Raw genomic sequence first — 8,621 nt, 5'->3', positions numbered from 1 at the left:
CTGTTGTTAAATCTTTATGTAGATTCCATGTATTGGAAGATCTTATTTTATGGTTGGTAAATCCTTGGGAATGAACTACAGCTCTTACATTGTTAACCTTTTGAAGACCTATTTTTAAAGTGTTCTCTCTATGAGATTTTTCAGCAGAACAAATAGAGCCATAAAGTTTCAGGATAATCTCTACAAAGGCATAAAGATGATTTCATGCGAGCTGCTCGTGACAGAATATGGCCAACGTTATCTATGTATCTTAATATTTTCCAGTATCTGATATGATGTATATGTTGCTAAATATGGGATACACACCAAAGAGAGAGAAAGCGAGGAAGGAGAGAGTGGAGGGGGTGGAAGAAGAGGAGAGAGGGAGGAGAGGCTGATGACGAGAGAAAAGTGAGTATGACTGAATGGTTAAAATCTTTATGTACCTTTTGCAATGTCCAAGCTTCAATCTTAGTGTGCGGCATCTTACGCGCGATTATTTGACTAGCTTTCCTGTAACCCAAGGTCTGCGAAGGTAGGTATCGGTAAATTTTGGGAATTTCGTCACTTGAATTGTACAGGTATATACAAAGGTCCAGCCTGGTAGCACTGTATCATACTGATTTCACCTGAATATTAAGCTAAGGGTGCATGTCTCTTTGGAATACTGAACCACGTGTATGTTGGTGCATTGAGCTTGATCAGTTGTTCGATCAAATTCTTGACAAGAAATCCTTTTACACACCTCTCCCTCCCCAATGTATGTGTGTGTGTATATATATACATACATATATATATATATATATATATATATATATATATATATATATATATATATATCACACACACACACACACACACACACACACACACACACACACACACACACACACACACACACACACATATTATATGTACGACAGTCATCGACACCTGAACACTTCCTATCTACAAATTCAACTCACAACGTATGGTTTAAACCAATGGTTCTCAACCGGTGTCCAGATGGCCTCTGAGGTTCTGTATACGATTTGGGGGTAAGGATTCACGCAACAAAATAGTAAATCGAGTATCCAAAATAATATTCTAAGGGCTCTGAAAAAATTTGCACTTGACGAATGCATTGATATGTATTTCAAGAAACAGCTACGTCTCTTTCTCTAGCATTTTACATAGATTAACCTACACATGTTAATGTAAAAAACAAAATAGGAATTTTGAAAGAAGTATCTATAAAACTAGTTTTGTAAACATGGGATACCTATGGGGATTTACCAGAATATAATAATTATCAAGGGGGTCCATAGATAAAAGAAATGGTTGAGAACCCCTAAACGAAGCTACAATAGTAGATAAAAGTGCAACCATATGGGCGAAAGCGAGCTAATTAGTCACATGAATTGACTCATAAATCATAATTTGGAAGAGTACACTGACAGAAGTATAACAATATCATTTTTACTCTTTCTCAGTAACTGAAGGTGTGTGTTAAAGTAGTACGAGGAAGAGTTTAATTTTACTGATTTACGATGTACTTTCTAATAAATGCGATAAGAAATGTTTTCAATCCCAAATCAAAAACATATATTTCTAAGAACATAATTACCATTTTATTTCATATGGTATTACTTTTATCATATCATATTACTGTTTTCTCGTATCGTAGTCTGTAATAAAACTTATTAATTTCCACTTTCAACTCTATTCCTATTATGTCTCTCCCATGAAATTTGGTCACTATTATTCTTATTGATTGCGACCAAAATCTAAGCAATATAAAGGAGACATACAAATACACAAGAACATTAAGGTATAAATCTCCTCTACACGCACAAGATCACACGCATTAACTCTCGAATACGCACAGATACACTCACTGACAGTTCCTTCTGTGTACATACATATATACGCAAATGTCTCTATGTCTGTCCTTCTATCTAGATACACGCGGATATTTGCAGGCACATACTACATTTATGTGTCTATGTATGCTTGTAAATATATACATACATATTTATATAAAATTAAAAGAAGCAACAGGATATCCAGTGGTGATGCAGTACGACAGTTTCAAGCGCTCCATTTTATTGAAAAATGCAATCATTACATCAATTTAAATGAAGAGCTATCCACAGCTGCATAAATAAATAAAATACATAAATAGAATTAATTTAATCACTCGGACACATTTCTATAATTTTACATAAATCCTTTAAGAGGGTTAGAAGACAGACAAAGTCCATCTTGTTTTCACATCAGCTTAGAAGTTTCTAAAACATCAGGAAGAAAAATGTGTTAGGGTCCTAGCTTGTCACCGATTTTTGGGTCGGTTTTAATTTATAGCCTTGTTTATCAAATCTTTGTATATCAAAATCTAAGACTAGGGAGCAGTGTCTGTTAGGAAAGGGCATGAGAGAGTTGACAGAATCATAGTGGGTATAGTCATAAAACTTGTCAAGTAGTATAAAGTAACTGGCTATAATGAGGTTTGGTAAAGGAAGTCCTTAAATCAAGATGTTAATTTAGGGTTATCAAGAAAAATATTATAACCAAAAGGATAAATTTTGAATAATATTGAATATATACCAAAATTTTCAACAATAGAGACAGAGAAAAAAAATTACATAGAATTAGTTTAATATTCATTCTTATATTTAATTACTTATATTATATATATATATATATATATATATATATATATACACGCACACGCATACACAGACGCACGCACACACGCACACACACACGCACACGCACAATTATATATAGGTATTAAATTTTAAAATATAAATTGAATAGAAATAAAAATGACATCGTATATAAATCGGTTTAAAGTACTAAAGAAACCAAAACGTAAATATAGAAAAGAATTAATAATAATTAAATCATGAATAATATTTAATATATAGGAGTTCAGTTATACAGAGCAGGATCGATAAATAAGAAATAAATTATGAATAAAAAATAATATATTCTACTAGCGGAAACACCTGGACTTTAGATGAAAATTGGCTTTACAAAAGGTAAGGGCAAAACAGAACCAGCCGAAGTAAATCTGTACCCTAGTATTAAACACTGGCATGTATCCATCTCATTGAATATAAAGTGTAGTGCGAAATATATTTATTTGGAAGCAGCTAACTTCATAGATACATACATACATACATACATACATACATACATACATACATACATACACACATATACATACATAGTGTACATGTATATATGTATGTATATGTAATTATATACAAGTAATATACACACACACTCGCACCTATATTGTGTACTGTTACGTAAATGGTAGGATCAAGACGGAAAGTCTTCCATCCAGCGTGAATTAGACTTCATTTAATAAACGCAGAATTTAATCATGAAAATCTACACATACTCGAATAGTACAATAGTTAGATGAGCTTGCTTAGCGTGTACCACCCTGCAATCTTTCAGACTCAAAATAAACATCGCTGCAATTTGACAAAAATTGAGAATGCCGGGGAAGAACGGGGAATAATAACGAAAAACCAAGAATAAAGAAATAAAACGAGAAAGGAAATCTAGGAATGAAGAGAAATAAGAGTTGTGAACAGACACTTGTTCGCGAGAAAAGTGAAGTTTGTGAAACTATGTCTTTTCTGGAGAGGTTGGTGTTCTCGAGTTAGATACTAGAAACTTGCTGAGACGCTTGCATTTCCACAAATCTCCCTTCTTTCCAAGCTTTCTTTTTCTCGTTTTTTTTAATTATTTATTTATTTATTTATTTATTTGTTTCAGTCATTTGCCTGCGGCCATGCTGGAGCACCACCTTTAGTCGAGTAAATCGACTTATTCTTTGTAAGCCTAGTACTTATCCTATCGGTCTCTTTTGCTGAGCCGCTAAGTTACTAGGACGTAAACACACCAGCATCGGTTGTCCAGCGATGCTGGGGGAACAAAAACAAAGACATAAACACACACACACACATACACACACACGCACACATACACACATATATATATACGATGGGCTTCTTTCAGTTTCCGTCTGCCAAATCCACTCACAAGGCTTTAGTCTGAACCCGGAACCATGTGGTTGGTAAGCAAACTACTTACCACACAGCCACTCCTCGCTTTTTTTTCTGTTTTCTCACGTTCTTACACGAAGTTGGAGAAACAAGTGTTAGGCAATGGTATACAGTACCGGCCCAATACATAAGAAAGTGAGCATGAGGAACTTGTCCTCTTAGAACCCCTCCAACCATCTATTTTAGAATTCTTTCAACCATCTATCTATCTATCTATCTATCTATCTATCTATGTGTATGTATGTGAGTCTATGTATGTATGTATGAATGTATGTATGTGTGTATGTATGTACGTATGTATGTATGTGTATGTATGTATGTATGTATGTATATATGTATGTATGTGTATTATGTGTGGTGTGTGCATGTATGTGCACTGTGTATGTATACATGAAAATACTGGAAGAATGGCAAAAGCATGTGATATAAAAAGCATCATATTTCACCTATTGCGTAGTTTTGTGTACTTGTGTGTGTGTGTGCGTGAGTGTGTGTGTGCGTGCGTGTGCATGCGTGTGTACGCGCGTGTGTGTGTGTGTGTGTGTGTGCGTCATGTGTGCGTGTGTGTGTCTGTGTGTGTGCGCGCGTGTGTGTGCGTGTGTGCATGTGTGTGTACAATAGCTACCGAGGCCACCCACGTGTCTCCAAATGTGTTCAGTCTCTCTCACAAGTGTCTTCAAAGAAATTTCTACTCAAGTCATCGTTATCCGTTTTCTAATGAGCTTCGCTTGTCTCGTGTTGATTTTCATTACTTTTTCGTTATAGCCTGCTCTTTTTCTATGTGGATAGTAGGAAGACTTCCGAGCAAGACTTTTCTCTCTCTTTTAAGTAGAAAAATAAAAATGTTAAGAACTGATTTCTTTCTTAGCAATTATTTTCCATACTGAATTTAATGGTCAGGGTTAGCATTTTTGGCTCCTCTGATTTGTAAAACTATTCTTTCGTGTGGTCTTAAATCTTAAGTGAAGAATGTACGAAATGTGGCAAACATCTCTTACATGTGGAAAAAATAAATAAATGAAGCTGAAATTAAATTGAATATTGAAAATAACTACAGAAGATACGATATATATAAAAACATCGTTTTTCACTAAGAAGAGAAAGAGTATTTCGTAAGGTATATTCCTCTTGCAAAGGAAAAGGCACAATCACAGTATCAGATCTTCTGCATACTTGTTTATAACAACAAAAACAACAGCAACAAGAACCACAATAATAATAATAATAATAATTGTTATTATTATTATTATTATTATTATTATTATTATTATTATTATTATTATTATTATTATTCAGCGCTTTAACAGTACATTAATATTAAGTTGGATATAAAGATTACCTTTTGATATCAATAAAGATTCCATCACTAAAATTTAATATGCATACATACATGTACACATACATACATACATACATACATGCATACATACATATATACATACATACATATATATATATATATACACATATATATACATATATATATATATATATATATGTGTGTGTGTGTGTGTGTGTGTGTGTGTGTGTGTGTGTGTGTGTGTATGTAAATTGATATAAAAATGAGCTAAGAGAAACATCTGAAAGTCGCCATTGACATATATTTGAGCAATGCAGACGAATCAGGAGATGATATGTACGTACGTAGGGGAAACAAACACACGCGTGCAGGTGCGAGCATATGTATGTTCCTGTATGTGCAAGAAGTTGTAAATTTTGACAAATGCACAAATACACACGCGCGTGCATCCGCTTACACGCAGAAAGGCACACACACATGAATCACTTATAAAAGATATATTTGCGCATTCTACTTCAGATTCTTTATGTTGTTATGGAAAGAGTTATAAAATTCCAGACTCAAATTATTGACGTGTTCCAGCCCATTGACCATTCTTGCAAAGTATTCATATCGTGACATTTCTAAAGGAACGTAAGTATATTTTTTACCTAGTTTGGTTTTGGTTCTTAAAGATAAATATTGATGAGTAAAATAAGAATTAGCGAAACTGTTCTCATGCTTTCATTTTGTAGTATAGTGTAGTGTCTTTGTATATTGAATGCTGGATTTTAGATATAAATTCACATTGACAGATATCGTATTCTATGATAGAAATACCAATATAAAGCTGAATTGATAGTGGATATATTGGTTTTATCAAATTGTGTGGTCCAATTAGCTTCTGTTTGCAAGTAAATAGAAACTGTAAGAAGGCGTGCGGTGCTAACTTGTCTAATTTAATGATTTTGTTTATGAGATATATGAGATATATAAATTTATGATTATAACAAAAGGCATAAAACACATTGACAGTTTATTCCCCGTTGAGTCTCTTAGATTTTCTAAAATATTTTATATCGTTCTGTAATTGATAAGTAAAATAATATTATCCGTTGGAAACTCACGTTAATTTTCATGATTCTATTTTAGACGAGTTCCTCTCGACTATATGTTGCATATATCAAAGTTTAACAAGTCAATATTGAAAGTGTTTTGCCTTCGGTTGTTATTATTGTTAAATGCAGGTGAGACTTGGTTGAGCAGAACTACGTTCAAAGGTATTCCACTCATGAGTACCCTTTTATGTTAGAGTACGTCTAAAATGATCAAAATGTCCTTCACTTTCTCGAAGAGAATAGAGTGTGATTTGAGAGAAAAATGTTTGCTAATTTCAGCACGTCAAGTGACCAAGTAGAGTTTCTTTACTCTATTATGATATTTTCTATTGTTTGTGATGGTAGATGTTTCCTTCTGAGATTTGTTTTCTCTTTTGTATAATTTTACCTTCGCCTCCTCTGCTAACTACTACCTTCCTTGCAGATCATAACCAAAAATAATTATGCATATTCAGAAGTAGAAAAACAGAAAATATCATTTTATAGTCATATATCAGGAAGATAAGAATATTGATCTTGAATTATTATTAATATATTGTATGAAATTAATTGCAACTAATGGAACACATAAATTTCACTAAGCATACAAAATATATGTATAAAAAACCGACTTATACATTTATATTTAAGTCACTACTGTACATAAGGACATGGAAGACATTCGCTTCCAGGCCCTTTACATGAAGGAACATTTTAAGTCTAAACTTTATCAGCAAAACCACGTCACACTGGACACTAAATGACATTCGCGAATTGACGGACGCTTGTTTCGGCGTGCTTGTATAGACGCAAAATAAAAAAAAAATAGTATTTTATATAGCTTAGTGTCACGTAACTGATGTAATTTTCTTTGGTGAGACTAACCTGGTCTTACTTAAGAAAAGAAAGAAAGAAAGAAAAAAGAAAGAAAGAAGGGAAGAAAGAAAGGAAGAAAGAAAGAAGGGAAGAAAGACAGGAAGAAAGAAAGAAAGAAAGATATAGAAACGAAAAATTATTATGCTTACGCCAAAAATCTAGACTGGTAAGTAGCTTGCTTACCAACCACATGGTCCGAGTTCAGTCCCACTTGGGCAAGTTTCTTCTACTATAGCCTCGGGCCGACCAAAGCCTTGTGAGTGGATTTGGTAGACGGAAACTGAAAGAAGCTCGTCGTATATATATATATATATATATATATATATATATATATATATATATGTTATTTCTTTACTGCCCACAAGGGGCTTCACACAGAGGGGACAAACAAGGACAGACAAACGGATTAAGTCGATTATATCGACCCCAGTGCGTAACTGGTACTTATTTAATCGACCCCGAAAGGATGAAAGGCAAAGTCGACCTCGGCGGAATTTGAACTCAGAACGTAGCGGCAGACGAAATACCGCTAAGCATTTCGCCCGGGTGTGCTAACGTTTCTGCCAGCTCGCCGCCTTTACATACATATATATATATATATATATATATATATATATATATATATATATATATATATATATATATATATATATATATATATATATATATATATATATATATATATATATATATATATATATATATATATATATATATATATATATATATATATATATATATGTATGTATATATATATATATATATATATATATATATATATATATGTATATATGTATATATATGTATATGTATATATATATATATATGTGTATGTATATATATATATATATGTATGTATATCATTAATGTATGTATGCATTGTTTTGATTGTGTGTATATATGTATGTGCATGTATGGGATTGCATGTTCATATATATATATATATATATATATATATATATATATTTATATACGCACACATATATCTTTTCCTCAATCTCTTAACATATCATATATACGTGCATACATGCACACACGTGTAAATATAGTCCGAGATTTAGTTTTGTCTTTGTTTGGCAAGAAGCCTAAATTATTGCTATATTAATGAACTTATAACCATAAGTTTTAATGTGCTGAGGGCGGAAATCTAATTATTTAATAGTATTACTTTTGTTTATATTGTTTACCTCTGATTCTGGCCAGAACAGAGGATAAGTTAGAACAGGTTTCTCTCATTTTAGATCTCGTTAGCGAAGAACAGTTTGTTCGTCACTGGCAAATTAATAAGACACTCTACCTTGTTATACAATAGCATATATGAATAAA

General features: G+C 32.7%; 1 protein-coding gene across 6 annotated transcripts in view; it reads left to right on the top strand.

Moving 5' to 3' along the window:
• The window catches only part of LOC106869499 (small conductance calcium-activated potassium channel protein 2), a 111,897-nt gene that overhangs the window by 58,529 nt on the left and 44,747 nt on the right, over positions 1–8,621 (top strand). For 2 of the 6 annotated variants that reach the window (XM_014915265.3, XM_052966194.2), the window contains exon 3: positions 5,863–5,976. The exons of the other annotated variants lie outside the window; for them this stretch is intronic. The gene's annotated coding sequence lies outside the window, so the exon portion shown is untranslated. The remainder of the gene's footprint in view (positions 1–5,862; positions 5,977–8,621) is intronic. 6 annotated transcript variants of the gene reach the window in all.

The sequence above is a fragment of the Octopus bimaculoides genome, chromosome 3 (assembly GCF_046866305.1).
Source record: "Octopus bimaculoides isolate indiv1 chromosome 3, ASM4686630v1, whole genome shotgun sequence".
Taxonomy (NCBI): Eukaryota; Metazoa; Mollusca; class Cephalopoda; order Octopoda; family Octopodidae; genus Octopus; species Octopus bimaculoides.
Note: the sequence above shows the minus strand (reverse complement) of the source record. Positions and strands in the feature narration are given on the sequence as shown.